Genomic DNA, 19858 nt, shown 5'->3' with positions numbered 1-19858 from the left:
AAGCAACATTTATAGAACACTCCTTCCAACAACAGCAGACTACACATTCTTTTCAAGTGCCCATGGAATGTATACCAAGATAGAACATATCCTGGGCCATAAAACAATCCTCAATGAATTTAAAAGAATTGAAACAATACAGAGTGTGTTCAATGGAATCAAACCACAATGGAATCAAACTAGAAATCAACATAACGCTGAAAGTTCTAGCCAATGCAGTGGAAAGAAAAGGAAATAAAAGGCATACAGTTTGGAAAGAAAGAAAGAAAACGATTTTTGGAAAGAAAGAAAGAAAACGATTCCTATTTGATGATGACAATGATTGTTTACATAGAAATTCCCAAGGAATCTACAAAAAACAAACAAACAAAACCCCTAAAACTAATAAGTGAATCAGCAAGGTTGCAAGATATAAAATAAACATAAAAAAATTTTGTTTCTATGTACTAGCAATGAACCTGTGGACACTGAATTTAAAATTACTATACTATTTTTAACCTTTCAAAAAATAAAATACTTAGGTGTAAATCTAGTAAAATATGTACAGGGCTTGAATGCTGAATACTACACAATATTGATGAAAGAAATCAAAGAAGATTTAAGTAAATGTAGAGACATACTATGTTCATTGATTGATAGTCTGAACATAGTAAAGATTTACAACATAGTAAAAATGTCAATTCTCCAATATTGACAGGTTTATCACAACAAGATATCCCAGCAAGATATTTTGCAGATAATAGACAAGATTATTCTAAAATTTATATATAAAGGCAAAAGAATTAGAATAACTACAACAATTTTGAAGAAGAATAAAGTGGGAAGAATCACTTTATCTGATTTGAAGACCTATTGCAGAGCCTCAGTAATCAAGACTGTGTGGTATTGACTAAGTCAGGAAAGGAACTTTTAAAAAAATTTCTAATTTGGAAATCACAAGATTTTAAAAAATTCTGGGGGACTGACCCAGTGGCATAGTGGTTAAGTGCGCATACTCCACTGCGGTGGACCGGGGTTCGGATCCCGGGGGCGCACCAATGCACCACTTGTCAAACCATGCTGTGGCGGCGTCCCATATAAAGTGGAGTGTGATGGGCACAGATGTTAGCCCAGGGCCAGTCTTCCTCAGCAAAAAGAGGAGGGTTGGCATGGATGTTAGCTCAGGGCTGATCGTCCTCACACACACACACAAAAATTCTAATTTATCATAAATAGATATTTTGTAAAAATACAATAAAAGTAAATGTTTAGATAATGAAATAAAAAGCAAAGACATACAAAACTTCCCTATATGTTTTTTTATTGTCAGGTTCAGCAGACATAAAATTTCCATAAAAGTTTCTAAATGCTCACTCTCGATTTCTACATTTTGTTGTGTATTGTGGACTGCCAGTTCATGGAGCAACTTCGAGTAGCACTGCTCTGGGATGGGAAGCTTATTACGCAGGGGTGTAAAATACTGTATTAATCAGAGTAGGGTGGGCCAGAGGTTCTCAAAATGTGGAAAACTGATCCCAGGGCATCGCTTGGACCCTTTAAGGGGATCTGCAAGGTCAAAACTATTATCATAATCAAAGTCAAGTCAAAAGCATTTCATAATAAAACTAAAACCACTTCATCATAAAACTGGCATTTAGCGTGAATCAAGGCAGTGGCACCAAACAACATCAGTAGTCACTCTGTTCTTCATTGCTGCACACTTGTATTAAAAAGAAGAATGCCAGTTTCACTTATAAATGTCCCTGATGTAGCAGTAAAAATTACTAATTTTGTTAAATCCTGAGCCTTGAGTACAAGTCTTTTTATTATTCTGTGTGATGAAGTGGGGTGTATGCATAAAGCACTTTTGCTGCAGACCAAGGTGCGATGGTTGTCTTGAGTAAAAGCACACGTGCAATTGAGTTGTAAGCCCAACAATAAAGAGATTTTTCAAAATGTAAAAAAAATCCATTCCTCTTAGTAAATTTTTGTTTTGGAAAATATAGTTATTTTTAATGATGTAGCTGCTATTTTAACGTAACATCATTTTTACTGGAAAGAATGACTGACAGACAAACTGTAGTTATTCAGATATGGATATTTGGCAGAAACTTTCTTGATAATGAATGAAGTGAGCCTATCACTTTAAGGAAAGCAACTGACAGTATTTGTTGCAGATGATAAAGTTCATTTTTCAGGAGAAAATTAGTGTTTTGAAAAACTTGCATATACCACTATGAGCTCGATAGCTTCCCAATTCTTAGAGACATTTCTGATGAAATTGGTGATATTAATTGATGTGATTTTTTAAAATGTATAATGAAATGTGTCAACATTTGGAAGATCTGCATAACTCAGTGAACGAATATTTTCCAAAAGACCACTGTATGATGTTGCAAAATCATGCAGGTAAAAGATCTATCAAACTGTATGATCGACCAACGTATTCTAATATAGCAGAGTATGAAAAGTTCATTGATAGGATTTTATATTTTACATCACAAATAACCTTTAAGAAAATAAGCACTTGTCAAGTTTTGAGATAGTTTCAAAAAGGAATATTCACAATAATCTGAAAACATTATTACAATACTCTTCCCTTTCCAATTGCATGTCTGTGTGAGGCTAGATTTTCTTCATCTACTTCAACCAAAACAATATATCACAACAGATTGAATGCAGAAGCAGATAAGAGAACCCAGCTCTTTCCTATTAAGTTGTATGTTAAAAAGATTTGCAAAAATATATAACACAACACCACTCCTCTCACTAAATTTTTTGTTTTGGAAGAAAACATTCTGTTTATTTGTTTTATTATTATATTCTTCATAAAGATATTTTGTTTATATTACCATGTAATGAGTTAGTTATTATTATTTTCAAATAAAGGAATAGATAAAAATTTTCTGTTTTAATTTCTAATATGGTAAAATTTGTTAGTTCTAATCCACACAAAAAGGTTTCTTTAGGAGTGTAAAGGGATCCTGAGCTCAAAGTTTGAGAACTCCTTGTCTAGGCTGTGCTGTTCTCCGCCAGGCTGTGAGCTGCAGATGGCATAGCTAAAAATATGGAGCAGCTCAGAGAAGAGCCATCCAACTCACATTGGATTGTTATGTAAATGAAAAATGAACCTTCATTGTGTTAAACTCCTGAGATTTGCAGTTTGTTTGTTATGTAGCATAGCCTCACCTCGCCTACCTAACACACACACTCAGATCTGTGTTTTAGGGAGATCATTTTGGCAGCAGTGTGAAGGGTTGGAACTGGGATGGAGATGAGGATTCAGGATGAGACTGCAAACAGGGAAATGAATTCTGAAGCTCTTTCAGTGGTCCAGTTCAGGATCTGAACTGAGGCTATTGTAGAGGGTACAGAGAGGAAGGGCAGATAGATGTTTCAAAGACAGAATTAGCTGTATTTGGTTATCAGTTGTGGGGGGTAAAAGGAAGAGGAGGAGAAGTCTTAAGAGGTTGGGTTTTGGTCCCTGGGGAAATAGGGAAAGTATTTACAAGTAACTCAGTGTGCCTAACAGAAATTTTGTGTTTCAAAGGGAAAGGAAATGAGTTCCATTTTGAATATTTGAGTGTGAGTTGCCTGTGGGCCAACCAGACAGAGATAAGAATATCTAGTACTTATATGGCTCTTAAGATGTGTTTTGCACTATTTTAGGCACCAAAAATACTAACTCATTTAATATACACAGCAATCTTATAACGAAGGTACTCAGAGTATCCATCCTTTATAGTCAGAGAAACCGAGGTATGAGTGTGAAGTGATTTGTCCAAGCGAAGTGGTCACCCAGCTACTAAAGTGACAGATGTGTGATTGAGACCCAATCACTCAGGCTCCAGAGTCCATGCTCTTAGATATTATGTTATTCTGTCTCTTGATGCTCAATAGCCAGTTAATAGTCTGAGTCTGGGTCCAAAGAGAGTTTTGGGTTGTTCCAGACATGAGATTGTAATTTGTAAATTCCACCAGAAAGTCACATATCTCAGTGAGGATGATAATTTTCACCTTTCCCTCTGTCTGGCCACATTGGGAGCCACAGGATTGAGCAAATGCCACTAAAGTGTCCTGGCCTGATGACCCAACTGAAAGTGTGGCAGCTCCTCTTAAAATTCCCCACTTTACAGAGAATCCAATGTACTGCAAGCCTGGCTCACAGAGCTATGCTTTTAAAACAAACAGGAGAATGTCTGTGAAAGGATAGAGTAGCCACCAGGTTTTCCAAAGAACTGCAAGGATCCATTTTTGCTGAGCTGGCTTCTAGACTCTGGATGAAGAACTGCATTGCATTGCACAACTCCAGGGGGCATCACTCACGTTGTATTCTATTTGAATGGTGGACTCAAGTTGCTTCCTGTACTGACATAGCTCATTCTCAACCATTAACATCACTTTCCCATTTTCCTGTAGACTGCTTTCTGAGTCAGTATGTCAGTATTTGGCAACTCTTCTTGTGTTAACTTGATAATGATTAGGTTCTCAAGTCTGCTCTTACCTCATCAAACAGGATTTGGAATCTAACTTATGCTTATATCAAATCACAATGTTTAGACTATGTCACTCCTATTTGAGGCTGCCAGCTCATAGTGTAGGTGCCTGACTCAGTGTCTGCAAGGGGTCAAAGTGAGGAGAAAAGAAGCCTCTCAGATTTTCACATTCCATGTATAGCAGTGTGAGGCTTCTGCAGGTAGCAGGGAGGGAGGGACCCTGATGAGCACTTGTCCTCTCGGTTTAGGAGGCCTTACAGGGGAAGTAAAAAGAACATCTCCAGGAGTTTAGTGTCACTTCATATTCCCTCCCAACCCATCCTGAGAAGGCTCTGTTAGAGCCAGGATGAAATCCATGAGAGATTTGTTTCAAGATGTACCTAGTACCCTTAATTTATGGCCCAATTCAACCATAAGACAGTCAGCTCCTTCAAAGTAAGTGTAAAATGGACAGTTGTGAAGTGCCAGGACATCTCATTGACACAAAAGCTTTATTTATTTCAGATACGGATCCATACGTGTAGCATGCTTCCTCTTCCAGGCCCTTGCATACAATTTTTTTGAAGTAACTATTTGTATTCCAGATGTCAACTGCCTGGGTATTCTTAAGACCTTCAGCATCCGGGGTTCATCTCGTCCGTTGAAATTTACATAAAATTAGCATTAGCCTTGTAGACATCAGAGTTCCAGGGGAAAGAAATAGTATCCTCTCTTTATCAAAATGTGGGCAACATTAAGGAGCCAGCAAGAGTTGGTGAAGATCCAGGAATAGCAACAGTGGGAGCCATTACCACTGTGGGGGAAGAGGAGGGCGGGAGAAGTAGTGTTACCAGAACCTGAAAGCCCTAGAAGTGGGAGAGGGCCAGCTAGCCAGAACCAGCAGCGGTAGGTGGGCCAAACCAGAGCCCAGCTAGGGGCCAGGAATAAATACCCCACCTCTCTCTCCTCCCATACTCTGCGCTCTTGCCGTCACCTCCCATTGACTGCTTCCATCCAAAGGGCAGAGGGTGAAGGACACCTGGTGATTCAATCTGTGAAGGTCGTTACCCTCCCTGGGTACAAAGCAAAGCAGTGAAGAGTGTGGAATGGAACCAGTACCAATCTCAATCCCATATACAGTGGAAAACTCAATTTTTCTAGAAGTTCTTAGAGGACTTATGCTAGAAGCAGGAAAGGAGCCCCAGAAGAAACTAGGTTACACTGCCATAACAACCTGAACCCTTACAGTGGCTTAACCTAGCATTGATTGCTGCCGTGCATGTTGGCAAGTGCTCAGCTCCATATGGTCACTCAGGGGCCCAAGCTAATGGTGTCTGCCTTCTGGTTTTAAAGCGAACATGAAGGCTTCTTGGAGCTGAGAGTGGAAGAGAATTAATAGGTTCCCTCCTCTGGGCACCCCGGGCGATCTCGGGAACCCGGGGCAGAGGCAGGGACTCAACCGGCACCCTGCGGGCCGCGTCGGGATCTACCTACCAAGCTGGGGGAACTTACTGGTGGAGATTCAAGAAGGAGTCTGAAATGAGGGTCTGGACCCAAGTAGTGTGGTGCAACCCAGACAGCGGCCTAGGCAGGGGGAGGGAGCGCTGGAGGACCGAGGAGCAATTGCATCACTCAAGGTTAACTCCAGAAGTCTGCCACCCAGAGCCTTGGTGCGCTCCGGAATTTATTGAGTACAGAAGCTTTCAGGGAGGGAGGGGGAGGAAGGAGTAGGGGAGGGGCTCAAGCAGCAGTGTGAAGTCTTCTTTTGTGGTCAGCTAGATGTTAAGTCTTCTTGGCTCTAATATGTGCTCTTAGCAAAGTAAGCAATATAATGTCCATAAAGTCAGGTCTCTCTGGGTGAAAAAGGGCAAGGAGAATGTCTGAGACCCCTCTGACCTGATCCTGGAGCTCCGGTTCCACATCTGGTGGTCCTTGGTTCTCAGGCCGTCCACTTATGATGCCTTTACAGAGAATTATGCATGTGCTTTTTACTGCTTCATCCTGGAAGTGATAAGCATCATCTCCACTCATATTTTATTGATCATCTCTTATTTTCTAATGTCGGTTCCCTACCCTACTTGAAATCCTTTCCTTTCTCATTTGAATTTCCCCCCCTTCCCATTAGCTGATTTAATGCTAAATTCTAGTTCATTTCTTATTCAAAAATGTTAGTTATCTCTTCTTTTCTCACCTCAGACTAACCTGGTTTTGTTTAGAATTACTGGTTTCATGAACCAAACTACCTACTAAAGTACGTTCTTATGAAAAGATAGGTCAATTTTCTTCTTGAGAGGAATTCTAAGGTCAAATTTTAAAGAAGTTCATTTTTTTCTTGACGTGTGATTTCTCCATTTAAAAATGACAACATTGAGAGTCTGAGAGAGGGAGTGATTTATCCATGGTCACCTAGGATTTGACTCTGATTTTCTAACTCTATGTCCATAGCCCTTTCCTTTATCCTGCACCACCTCCCTCTCTGTATTCTCTTCTTGGAACACCCACTCTTCCCTTAATATTGTCTGCCTGACTTTTCTTTAATCTTGTGCAGTTCAGCTCTGCATATAAAGAAGCCTACACCTTGGTGAGAATCATTAATTTTCAGACGCTTTTATTTCAGTGACTCCAAAGATAATTGCTAAAAATAGGTGCATTGTCTGCAAGACACGGTTAAAACCAACTCATTTTGTGGTCAGTCTTCCCAAAGGCGTGAACGTGTGCTGATAATGCAAGTGCTTTAGCAGCCGTCCATAAGCGTGCTTACTCCATAAGCATGCAGTGAATAATGATTTCTCAGAGGTGGCCTTTGGTTCTCAGAGTTGAGTGAGCGGGTAGAGATTCCTGAAGATGGCCAAGCAGAGCTGGGTTTTCCGAAGAATGCAGGAGTGGAGTGGGAAGAGAGGTTAGTGGGGAAAGCACACTTGAAATCGTTGGCATTTCAAAAGTCCATGAATATGTTCTCTGTGTGCGAAACCTTCAGTTAACAATGGTAATGTCCCTTAGCCTCTGGAAGAGACATCTTAGTATAGGTTCAAGGTCTAAAAGATATTAGCAGCAGATTGTGAGTGAGTGCAGTTCCTATTTCTTTATTCCCCACTTTGGCCCATATAGGAATGGAGTTCTGTTAATGTTTCTGCTTTCTAAGAAGTGTAGGGAGGAAGCTTACGCACCTGGGCAAGGCTTGGCTTACCTCCTCTTTGGGCGTACCAGTGGGCACTCTTACAGTCTTTCCCTTTCTCTGTCCATGGTCTTTCTCCCTCCATCTCTCCTTCTGTCTTCCTCCCTGTCTCTCTCCCTGCTTCCCTCTATCTCTCTCTCTTCCTCTCTTGGACCTATCTGCTCCCAGGTACAACAAAGGTTGGCATTTCTTTCTCCTTGTGGAGACCAGGCAGCCTCTTCTGTGTTTGCTCCAGCTTCTCAGCCTGTAACCACGTGGGTAAATCTGGATCATGCAGGACTCAGAGTGTAAATTTGTAAGGGGAGCCATGTAATGTTCTCCAATTCAGCTTTATAAGTACAACCAATTCTGCTCTTGATGTTCTTCTAGGTCCTTGCATCTTTTCCTCAAATTGATTAGAATCTGCATGGGGAGGAAAGGGCATGACTGACGTCTCTGAGTTTTCAACGCGTAGAAGGTTGGCTGGGAAGTCTTAAAAATTCCACACGAGAACTAGCACTTGAGGAAAAAGAACAAGGTGAGGAGACAGGTGCTATTGATGGGGCCCCAAGGCCAAGCTCAGCTCTTGGAGGCAGATGGTTTTAGCAACTGGAAGACTTTAGTAGGGATGGACACCAGGGGCCTTTAACTGAGTTCTAGCACCTTAGTTTGTAGTCACAGGTGGTTTTAACAGGTGTGGTTCCTATATTTGCAGTTGCAGCAGAACTTCAACTCCTGCACTCAGACTCAGGGCCTAGGGTTAGGGAGAAAAGAGATTCATCCTAGGGGGTCAAGAAGACTGTCCCAGGAATTAAAACAAGCAAAGATTCTTGTCTTGGCTGGAGATATTTATATGTTTCTTGAGGTCAGCCAAGGTTTTCTCAGCGACCTTAGGAGATGCTAAGTTTGAAAAGGCAAGGCCTTATTAGAGCTAGGAGAACTTGCCTCAACACAGGCTTTTCCTCACTCACAGGCACAAGACAAAAGAGCCAGTGCAAGGACTGAGTGGGTGTATCTTGTGCACTCACTCCATTCCCTCTGTCCACCTCTAATTTCAGCTTCAGCGCTGGAGGACAGTTCCGACGGACACTGGCGACATTCTACCTCCAGTACCTGCTGCGTATCTCCACTTTCATACCTCAGAGTATTTTTCTGAAGCCACAGCCTGGAAGAGCAGAGAAGCTAACAAACTCTGAGGTAACCCCCAATGGATAGGGGAGGGTGGCAGTGAACGAAGACCCCAGCTTCCTGACCCTCAGAGGGACAACTCTGAGGTGCAATATTGTTCCTCAAAGGGTCACCCACGGGGTTGAGCCCCAGGTCCCACAGTGTTAACCAGCTCAGAACTACTCTTTAGTGATGGTTACCCTTCCCCTGCCTCACTCTCACCACCCCCTTACTGTTGCTTCCAGAGATTATGGCCCAGATACGCTCCCTGCACCCAAGTCCTCAGATATTGCTTTTGGGGGAACCTGAATTCAGACACTAGGTGACCTCTTGTGTGTCAGATGGTTGGAGCACTAACCACTGGCAAGTGGAAATCTAGCTCATTTCTTTCTCCTCTTATCTTGTTTCTCATTTGGAATTAAGGGACTATGAGTGTCAAGCTCAGAGAAAGTAAGAAAGTAGGTGGTAGAAAGAGATTTTAATGCTACCTTTAGAGTAGCTGGAGGAATTAAAAAGTAGGAAAGGCGAGATTTGGGGCAAAAGCATCTGACAGAGATTATCACTTTTTTTTTTTTTGTGAGGAAGATTGGCCCTGAGCTAACATCTGCCAATCCTCCTCTTTTTGCCGAGGAAGACTGGCCCTGGGCTAACATCCATGACCATCTTCCTCTACTTTATATGGGACGCCGCCACAGCATGGCTTGACAAGCAGTGCGTTGGTGAGCGCCTGGGATCCGAACCGGCGAACCCTGGGCCGCCGCAGCGGAGCGCACGCACTTAACCACTTGCGCCACCTGGCTGGCCCCAGAGATTATCATTTTTATTTTGAATTCTGGAATAAGTGCTAGCAGTAGCAGTACTGGGACTTTGCCAACCATGGGAATTGTTAAATTTTTAGATCTTTGCCAGTCATATGAGGTTAAAAATAATGTTATCATATTTATAGTTTTAGTTCATAGGTCTTTAATAATTGTAGTTGGGGTAGAGCATTTTTCCTTGCATTTATTAATCATTGTTATTTTTTTCTGTAAGCTGGATATTCCACAAATGATTTAACAAATTACTGTGATGATAGATATTTAGGTCAAGTCTTCTTTTTTAACTATTATAAGAAATGCTACAATATGCATATGAAAAAATATTCACTCTTCTTAACTAAAGTACAGCAAATTGAAAGAACGATGTCATTTTTTTCTATACATTTTTATTGTAAACATTGAAATGTTTGGTAATACCCCATGTATACAGTTTTTGCAGGGAAGTTGGCACTGAGATTGACAGTGCCAATTGGTACTCTGTTTTGAAGGACGTTTGAACAATTTCTACCCAAATTTAAGATGTGCCTATCCATCGTTATGTAATTTCAAGAAAATTTGTCCTGCAAATATACTTACATGAGGTCCCAAATATTATGCTTTATTGAGTGTGTGTGTGTGTGTGTGTGTGTGCATGCTAGTCCATGCACAAAGTAAAGACTAGCCAAGATGGAGAATTAACAAAGACTTCCTGAATCTAGTCCTGGAGATGTTGCAGAAGAGAGAGAGGGATTCATGGATCCTAGAATCTAATTAAAACTATGGCAATCATTTGGAGGGAGAGAAAGTGGTTGAGTGTCTGTATGAAGGGGAAAGAGAGATCCAGGTGCCACAGATGGCAGACAGGCAAGGTGAGAACTTTAGAGTTGGCCCCTCTCTGCTGTTGGAGGGCAGGGAAACAGCACTTCAGCCCAGTGCCAGTCTGAGGCAGTTGGAATAATAGCAAGACAGGACTGGAGTTCTGTATGGGGTGGTGAGCTGATGATAAGAACTGCAGGCAAGCTAGCTGGTCCCTAGAAAATCCCAACAGAGGGTGCCAGCCCATGGATAGCAGCATTGCCTGCAGCCTAGAATCTGGTCCATTCTCGGAAGAGGAGAGGGAAAGGGGAACAAAAAGGAAGTGATTGTGAACAAATTGTTACCCAGGATCTCTGACCCATTTTACCAGGAGAAGTACAACCAAGGTCAAGGGTTTTGCACCAACTCGCCCTGCTCTCCGCCTTTACTCGTCACAGCCAAGATATATGATAGTTTCAGAGGAATATGAGTTCACAGGAAAAAATAACAAGACACCAAATTAAATACTCTATGCCATAAGAAGCAGAAATGATGGAATTGACAAAATTTTTAAAAATTAAAATAAGGAAAATCAATATCCTGAGAGAAATAAGCAAAGATCTTAGGAACATAAAATAGGAATAAGATGTTTTGAAAGACCATTTGGAGATTTTTGGGCATGAAAAATATGTTTTAAAAAATGAAAAATATACTGTTAATGGATAAGTTGGGCAGCAGAATGAATACAGCTAAAGAACAAATTAGTGAACTGAAGGATTCAGTCATGAACTCTCCCAGGAAGCATTTGAGAGGGATAAATCTTTGGAAGAAAAGAGAAAAGTTAAGTATTAGAATTCCAGTAGGAGTTTCGGAAGGAGAAAAGGAATAAATGGAGAGGAGGCAGTAATTTGCCAGAACTAAAATGGGAGATGGTGTTTAGGCAAATATTCGGGACCCTCAGAGCCCCAGGTTCCTGGGCTGTCATCAAGAGACTAATCCAGAATGGCACCCAGGCCACAGCGGCGTTCCTCTGTATATTCAAACGTGGTAACTATTATTATTTATTTACAAGAAACAGATTGTCTTTTGACCTTTCTATTCCTGTGGGGCTGTTTCTGAGCTATTGTTGTAAGAGTTTTCAGCACAGAAGAAGAATGCAGAATGTACAGCAATTTCCAACTCGCTGCCTCCTGGTCAGATTTTGATGGATAAAGGGATGCAAATGAGACACAAGACCCTTGTTAAGCACTATTCCCCTTGATTACCCTGTTCAGACACCAAGAATCTGGGCAGCAGCTGCAGACTTTAACTCTTTTGTTCCCCTGTGCAATTTCCTTCTGAGGTTCTTTCCCTCTTTTCCTATCTGCTTTCTTTGCTCTTCTTGATTTTGCCACCTTCTTTCTTCTTTTTTCTTATGACCTTTCTTGCTGCTTTTTTTTCTATATTCTTCTCTTTCATCATTGCCACTTTCTCCTCTTCTTCAATATTTCCAAATTTATTCATTAATTCATCTATATATTCAACAATTATTTTTAGCACCTACCGTGTGCCAGGCACTATTGAAGGCACTGGGAACATAGTGAACAAGACAGAACAAAGGTACCTGAACCTACTCTAGTGAGAAGGACAGATAATAAGCAAATAAATGGACAAAAATAAAAAAGAATAATCTAGATACTAATAAAAGCAATGAAGATAATAGTATGTGTTAGAGAGTGATGTGTGGGGGGCAAGGATGCTTTAGATGGGAAGACAGGTGTCAGGGTAAGTCTTTCTGAGGAAGTGACAGTTGAATTGAGATCTGAATGATAAGGAAGAGTCAACCCTGTGAGATCTGGTGGAAAAACTTTCCAGGTAGGATGAAAAGCGTGTGCAAATGTCCTGAGAGGGGAATGGTACGTTCTTCTACCTTCTCTTCTTTTTATTTTTATTTTTTTCATTTCTCATCTCTAGTAAATTCCAGAATAAATGTCTACACATTTGTTACGTAGGAAGCATGTCCTCACAATCTTAATTCCCAGTGACCCAGTTTCTGCTCCCAGTACTGGCTTGCAACTGTTTTCTTGCTTGCTTGAAATTGTCCTCTTGATGGCCACCAATGAGTCATCCTAGGTGTGACAGTAATCTGAGAATAAATAAAAAGAAACAAAGAGAATGTTAGCTCTTGGGTCCCTTTGTTCACCAGTGGGACATCTGTAGCTCAGCCTCGTTCTGTTTGGGTGTAGGTCTTCACTAGTGTAGGGAGTGCAGGAGAAACCCTTAGGAGATATGAAAGCCCTTGTAGACCCCTGTGAGCTGGATTGGGTGCCCATCGTCTCTGTTTCTCTAGCCCCTATCATAAGCCCCATATCAAGCCTTTGATCTTCACAAGGCTGCCTATTTCTTGTTATTTAGGCTGTGATAGATTGAATTATTGGCCCTATAGTCTCATCTTCCTTGTAATAGTGTTATTTATCCATTTGTCATGGCCTCATGGCGGGTGGAGTGCACTTTTCTGCCTCTTGACCTTGTTTCCCTGGCCATTGGGATGTCAGTGGACATGATGCAGCCAGAGGCTTGGAAGGTGCTTGTGCAGTTGGGCTGGCCCTCTTGTATTCTTGTCATTAGTATAGGATAAAAATGCCCTAGGAGTCTAGTACATCCTGGAAAAAAGAGAGACAAGTTCAGCACACCTGAATCCAACCCAGCCTAGATTAGTCAGAACCCAGCTGACCCGTAGATGTGTGAGCAAGAAATTAATATAAATATAACATAAATATAACTCAATAAGTATTCATTGAACAAATGCTTATGGTTTCTACCATGATTACTTGTTTATAGGTCTGTCTGTGAGCTCTTTGGGGCCAGTGGCGGTAACATTTCTGCACACCAAGGGCCATCTATGATCCAGGTAAGTAGTGGGCACTCTGAATACTTTTTGGAATAGGTCTGAGCTTCTTCAAGAGTCTCTCTAGCAGCCTCAGCTCCCATGTATTTGCTATTCAGCCAGGAATCAAGGCAGACTCCTACTGAATTCCTAAGGATTTCGGAGTTTGATCCCTTGGGTCCTGAGTTTATGGCCTTTTTCTTATTGTCATGAATTCTTAAGTGTATTCTGTGCTTTGAGTGGCCATCAGTGAGGGTTACAAGGCTAGACAATCTCCCAGCGACTAGGTACCCAGGACATGCTACAGAATGATCTGAGGTTTTGCATGGTGATAAGGGGCAATTTGATGTCTACTCACCATGGAGGATGAGAGGGACAGATACATTCCCACTTATCGTCAATGACAACAATAATGCTACCTGATCTACAGGTCCCCAGGGCCTTCCTGTTGTGCATTAAAGTGTCTGTGTCGAACTTTCGTTTGTCTGAGTGTCTCTGCTCTGGCCTTGAAGATTTAAGAGGAATTGATTCACATTGACTTTGTTGGGCAGACAAAGCTTTGGGTGATGATTCTAAAGTAGGATGTCTGTATAGAGAAAGCTAAGACCTACCTGCGTGAGGTGGAAATCTTTTGTTTTTCTGTCCAACATCTTTTCTCTTTTCTCTTGGTAACAGCATCATGTTTTTTTCTTTTCCCCACTGGATACTGTATTGGTGGAACTGTCAAACACGGTACTTGTCTTAATTTGGATTTCCACCCGAATAGACCCTGGGTAAAGGCCTTGAGTGCAGGTAGTTTATTTGGGAGGTGATTATAGAAAGCATGAGCAAGAAAGTGAGACCAGGAAAGGGATGTAAACTGATATGGGGTGTGCTAATGAGTGAGTTGCCACTATGGGCAATGAGGAGCAATACTGCTTGAGGACCCCTTGTAAAAACACTCGGGACATGCCTCTGAATCATCCCACTGGAGCCTGGGAGGTGGGAAATTTATATGCCGAGTTCCATTCCTGTTGTTTGAGAGTAGAAGAGATTCAAGATCCTGAGGTGAGAACCTGTTAGTGTGCTGGCAATTGTTTACCAGAATTACAGGCAAACTCAGGTGAGCAAGAGGATGTGGGACGTCAGCAGCAGCTTCTTCGTACCACGGCCTCCTCTGGCCACAGGGTGGGCACAAGCCCCAGGTTGGTCCACTCAGATGTTCTCTTTCTAGAATCTTGAGAAGAGTATAGGGGATGGGAAATGACGGGAATCTCTTCATCTCTGTGGTGGGGTCCAGAAGAGACTGGTCACTAGTTCTTGACACCCATTTACCTATAGTGACTCCAATTCCCATTCTCTCTGGTTATTCAATTTTTCCTGCAATTCTAGAGGCTTCTCCATAAACCTTTCTAATAAATTCCCTTTTTAATTCATTAGTTAGAGCTGATTTCTGTGGCTTGCGTACAAAACATCCTGACAGATGCTGGGTCTTCTCCATAGGAGGTTGTCAGAAGAAGCAGCATTTTGCATGGCTTGATATGAAGATAGCATGCTTTAGACTATCAGCAGGACATCAGGCCATGGGAAAATCTTTGCTTAAGTGTGCTGAGGACCTCAAGACCCAGCCTGCATCCTCGGCTCTTACTTCAGCTAGCCTGTTTTCCCCAATTCACTCTACTTATCATCTTCAGCTAATCACAAGTCTCTGGTATTGCTTTTGGGTAGACATTTGATATAGTATGGTATGGTGTGGTGTGATGCGGTATGATGTGGTATGGTATGGTATAGTGTGGGATAACATGGTATGATGTGTTATGGTATGGTGTGGTATGACATGGTATGATGCGGTATGGTATGATGTGGTATCACGTTGTATGATGTGGTGTGGTATGACGTGGTATGATGTGGTATGGTATGGTGTGGTATGGTATGGTATGGTATATTATAGTAGAGCATAAGCATGGCATAGTGGCTAAGAGTATGGATGCTGGAGCCAGACTACCCAAGTTCAAATCCCAGCTCTGCCATTTACTGGCTATATGATCCCCAGCAAGTTACTTAATCACTCTGTGACTCAGTTTCTTTAACTGTACATGTGAATAATAATAGTACCTAGATTACAGGATCATTGTAAAGATTAAATGGGTTGACAAAGTACCTGGCACAGGGTAAGCACTATGTAAATTTTAGCTATTATTATGCCTAAAGGCTGTATGCTTATAAGGACCACAGGTCCCTGTGATTTTTGGATTCACAATTGTGCTTCTTTAACCTTGTGAAAAGCATGGTTGGCAAGATCGGCTGCCCTCCCTTGAGCTTGGCTTAGTGTTTGCTTTAGAGAGAAGGGAAAGGCACATTTTATAATCAACTACTATGTGCCAGGCATCATGACAGATATCTCTTTGAAGATCATAACAACATCCCTGAGAGACAGATATTATTATTACCATTTTACAGTGAGAGAGCTAGAGCTCAGACAGGTTAAGTAACTTGACCTAGGTCAGTCAGTTAGTAAGAGGCAGAACTGCCATTCTCCTAGGTCTATCTGATTCCAGAGCCTGTGCTGTTTCCACTGTGTATGTGGCTTCCTCAAAGCCCCAAAGTGAGTGACTCCCCTTCTCTCCATACTGGCCTTGCACAGTTACTGTCTTCACTGTTAGCTTCCAAAGCTGTGGTCTTGACATTAGGGATGCTGGGTGCACCCCTGAGTGCAGTGGGCCTTTATTCCCACTCTTTTTGCTTTGTCACTCATTTGTGAAGCTTTTTTCTCTCTTTCTTTCTTTTTTTTTTTTTTTGCTCAGTCTGTGTAGAAGATCAAAGACAACACTTCATAAGGACAGTTTGGCATCTGACTTGGAGCTGATGAAGGAGGGAGTACAACTTGGTGGTTAAGCCTGTGAGATCTGCGTGGACCACAGGGGTCCAAATTATTGCTTTGCACCTTCCTTGATGTGCATCTTTGGGCATGTTACATTATCTCTCCAAGCCCTAGTCCCCTCATCTGTAAAGGAGGGATGGAAATGATAATAGTTAACTCTTAGAGTGTCTGTACATGTTAAGGAAATTAAGTATTGGGAGAAAAATATTTGAAACATTTTTTTTTAACTTGGATAGAGGATGACTTTCCAATCAAACAAGATTGTAACCCCAGAATACATAAAAAAAAAAGATAAATGCATGTGACTACATTGAAAAACAACAACAACAACAACAACAAATACCAACATATGCCAAATGAACAAAACTAAATCGTAGACTGGGGAATTTTTTTTGCAACACATATGATAGAGAAAGTACTAATATTCCTAATATGCAAAAACCTCCCATAAACTGAGAAGAAACAGATAAACCACTCAATAGAAAAATGGACAAAGGCTGTGAGTGGGCCCCTCACCAAAGAGGGGATCCAAATGGCCCATGGGCGTCCAAAAGGATGCTCAGGGACATGCAAATCAAAGCTAACATGAGATACCATTTTTTTATCCATTAGATTTGGAAAAAAAAACTAAAAAGAGAAAATACCTGAAATTGACAAAAACGTGAGGAAAGAAATCCTCTCATTCACGTCTGGTAGGGATATGAAATGTGACAACAAGTAACACTGGAAACCATTTAAATATCTGTTAAAAATAAACCACACACACTTTTTACCCAGCAACCTTACATTTTAAGAATCATCTTACGTAAATAAAAGTGTCTCTATATTAAGATACGTATTCAAGGATGTTTACTACCTGATTTCTTTGGGGAAAAATTGGAAACCAGCATGAATGTTCCTCAACATAAGACTAGTTGAATAAATTGTTCTAGACTCACTCTGGAATATATTATAATCATTAAAGAGAATAAGTATAAATAAACTGTATGGATGTGGTACATCCATACAATGGAATATTACTCAGCGGTAAAAAAGAGTGGACTATTGATACACACAACAACTTGGTGAATCTCAAAGGCATTATGCTGAGTGAAAGAAGCCAATCTCAAAATGTTAGATACTGTGCGATTTATATAATAGTCTCCAAAAGACAAAACTGTGATGTTGGAAAACACATTTGTGGTTGCCAGGGGTCAGGGGTGGGAGGAGGGTGTAACTACAAAAGAATACGAGGGAACATTTTGATGGAAATGTTGCATATCCTTATTGTGATGGTGGTATTATGAATGTATACATGCACTGAAATTCATAGACCAATATTATCCTAAAAAGTTCAATTTACTGTGTAATAATTTATATTAAAAAATTAACAATAAAAATAAGTTATATCTGGGTTTATTGACCTCGAGGGGTCTCCATGATATATTTAGGGGGGAAAAAGTTGTAAAACAAGACATATGCTATGATTCTATTTTTACAAAAACGAATACCCAAAAGGCCTTTCCTACATACGATTGTATGTTTATGTATGTTTCTATGAGTATGAGGAAGAGGTGGAGAAACACACCAGGCTGTTGATGTTGGTTATCTCAGGAAGGCAAGAATGGAAGGGGAGTTTTAGGAGGCATTTCTTTACACATCTTTGCATTATTTCACTGGTTACATTGAGTAAATACTGCATTTTAAATTAAAACAAGAAAACCAAACAAAAATAATAAAGGAAAATTAAGAAGTAGAAGAAAACCATAAAGAAGGCTAGCAGAAAAGAAGAAGAGAAAGGTTAGACAAAGAACTGGCTGGAAGAAAAATGACTTTGGAACTCAGTGGTCAGGATACCTGTGTGGTACCAAACAGATTCCCAAATCAGAAATGGATGAGTGTTGCTGGACCAGGAAGAGCATTCTGGATCTGGGGCCAGCGGCAAGTGGTCTTTCAAGGGTTAAGACTTGGGCTCATTTCTAGGTCCCAAGCCAGCTTCTTTGGCTCTTCTTTGTTTCTTTCATCTGTCCATTTGTGCATCCATGCATCCATCCACCAACCATCACCATTTGCTAAATGCCTACTGCGTTTTAATTTTTAAAATTTCTTATACTCTATCCCTCCACCAAATCATAATAAAATCCAAAGTATCATCCAAATTTTTTGTGCTTGTCTTTAAAGATTACAATAAATGGAGGCATTGAGATCCTTTTCTCAGCTTTTGTTTCTGAGACTAAGTCTCATGGACCACTCTTCTTGCATATGTGGCCATGACAACTCTACCTAGGGGAAACTAATATCTATTCAGGCTTCTGGTTCTCTGGAATTGGCCTCTGTGAATCTCAGGATTTGGTAATAGACTTTGCAGTGAGTCACTCTCCTACCTTGGGAGCATCTAGGGCATCTTCTTATAATTCCCTGATGTGATAGATTAGAGAGATGTTCCCCACTCTATGATAAAAACAAGGTTCTGGAAACAAACTGCCTGGGTTCAAATCCTAGCTCTGCCACTCACTGACTGGGTGCCTTGGGCAAGTTTGATCACACCTCTAGGGACCTCAGTTTTCTCGTTTATAAACCAAGCATGATGAAAAACGCTTGAAACAGTGTCTGCTCATGGTATGCCTCATCAACAGTATTATTACTGTTGTTGTTGATAATTATGTGGTGTTGGATTGCGTTGATTAGATGAGAAGTCCATTGTATTGTTTTCAATAACATAAGACACTGAACAACATTTAAGACATAATTGCATTTATGTTACAACTATAGGGGTATGTGTGTGTGTGTGTATAGGCATACATGTCCATGTTTATATGTATATATATACATGTATACATGTACATGTATACATGTCCATGTTTATATGCAAATGTGCATATATATATGTATATATGCACATTTGAAAAAGCATGAAGAAAAGTCTGGAAGACCATTTTTCAAACTGTTACCAGTGGTAACCTCTTGGAGAGTGGCTTTGGGAGAGGATTAAAAGGGAACTTTTACTTATTATTTTATATTTTTCTGCGTTATTATTAAACTTACCATCGGCATTATTGCTTTCGTAATTTAAAAATAAAAATAAGCCAAAAGAATCAAGAGACTTTAAAATGGAGATAAGACTGATTAGAGAACCTCTTTCCATCTTCTGTTACAAAAAACATTATTTTTCAGTCATTGGTTGTATGAGATTCACAAAGCCAGCCATAAAAAGCATATATTTTTTTTCTAATATTAAAGCAATTCCTGGGATTGTTGATCCTAATGTGAAGGTGAGATTTGTCTGGTATAGATCCATGAGGTCAGTCTAATAAATCACTCTGCTGGTCGCTGCATTAGAAATTCAAAGGCTGGAGATGCAACTCTCAATGTGTCTATGGCTCCCCAGACACCACTAGTCCTGATCCCCATTGCCCAGAGCCTTGATGGGCTAAGCTTACAGAATTTGGAGCTGGACATTCCTCTCCATTAGTCTCCTTCTTCTGCTTTAGATCGGCTCCTCCATCTTAGTCTGCCTGAGGTGTCCAGAGATAACTTGCTGCAATGGAGAACACAGTCAGAGATTTGCTTTGGTTCTGCTGTAAAAGCTCTAAAACATATATCATTGCGTACTAAGCAAAATGATATAGAAGGCTGGGGTAGCTACAGCGATGGTGGGTGAATTCTCAGGCAAGACCTCAAAGTGACAGAAATTATTTTATTTATTTCCCTAGAATGGGATCCCTTTAGAGACAGGCTTACATTGTCTAGACACACCGAGACTATTTTGCAAACCAAATTTGTATT

Source organism: Diceros bicornis, chromosome 26, assembly GCF_020826845.1.
Source record: "Diceros bicornis minor isolate mBicDic1 chromosome 26, mDicBic1.mat.cur, whole genome shotgun sequence".
Classification (NCBI taxonomy): Eukaryota; Metazoa; Chordata; class Mammalia; order Perissodactyla; family Rhinocerotidae; genus Diceros; species Diceros bicornis.
The sequence above is the reverse complement of the archived record's forward strand: the minus strand, read 5'-3'. Positions refer to the sequence as shown.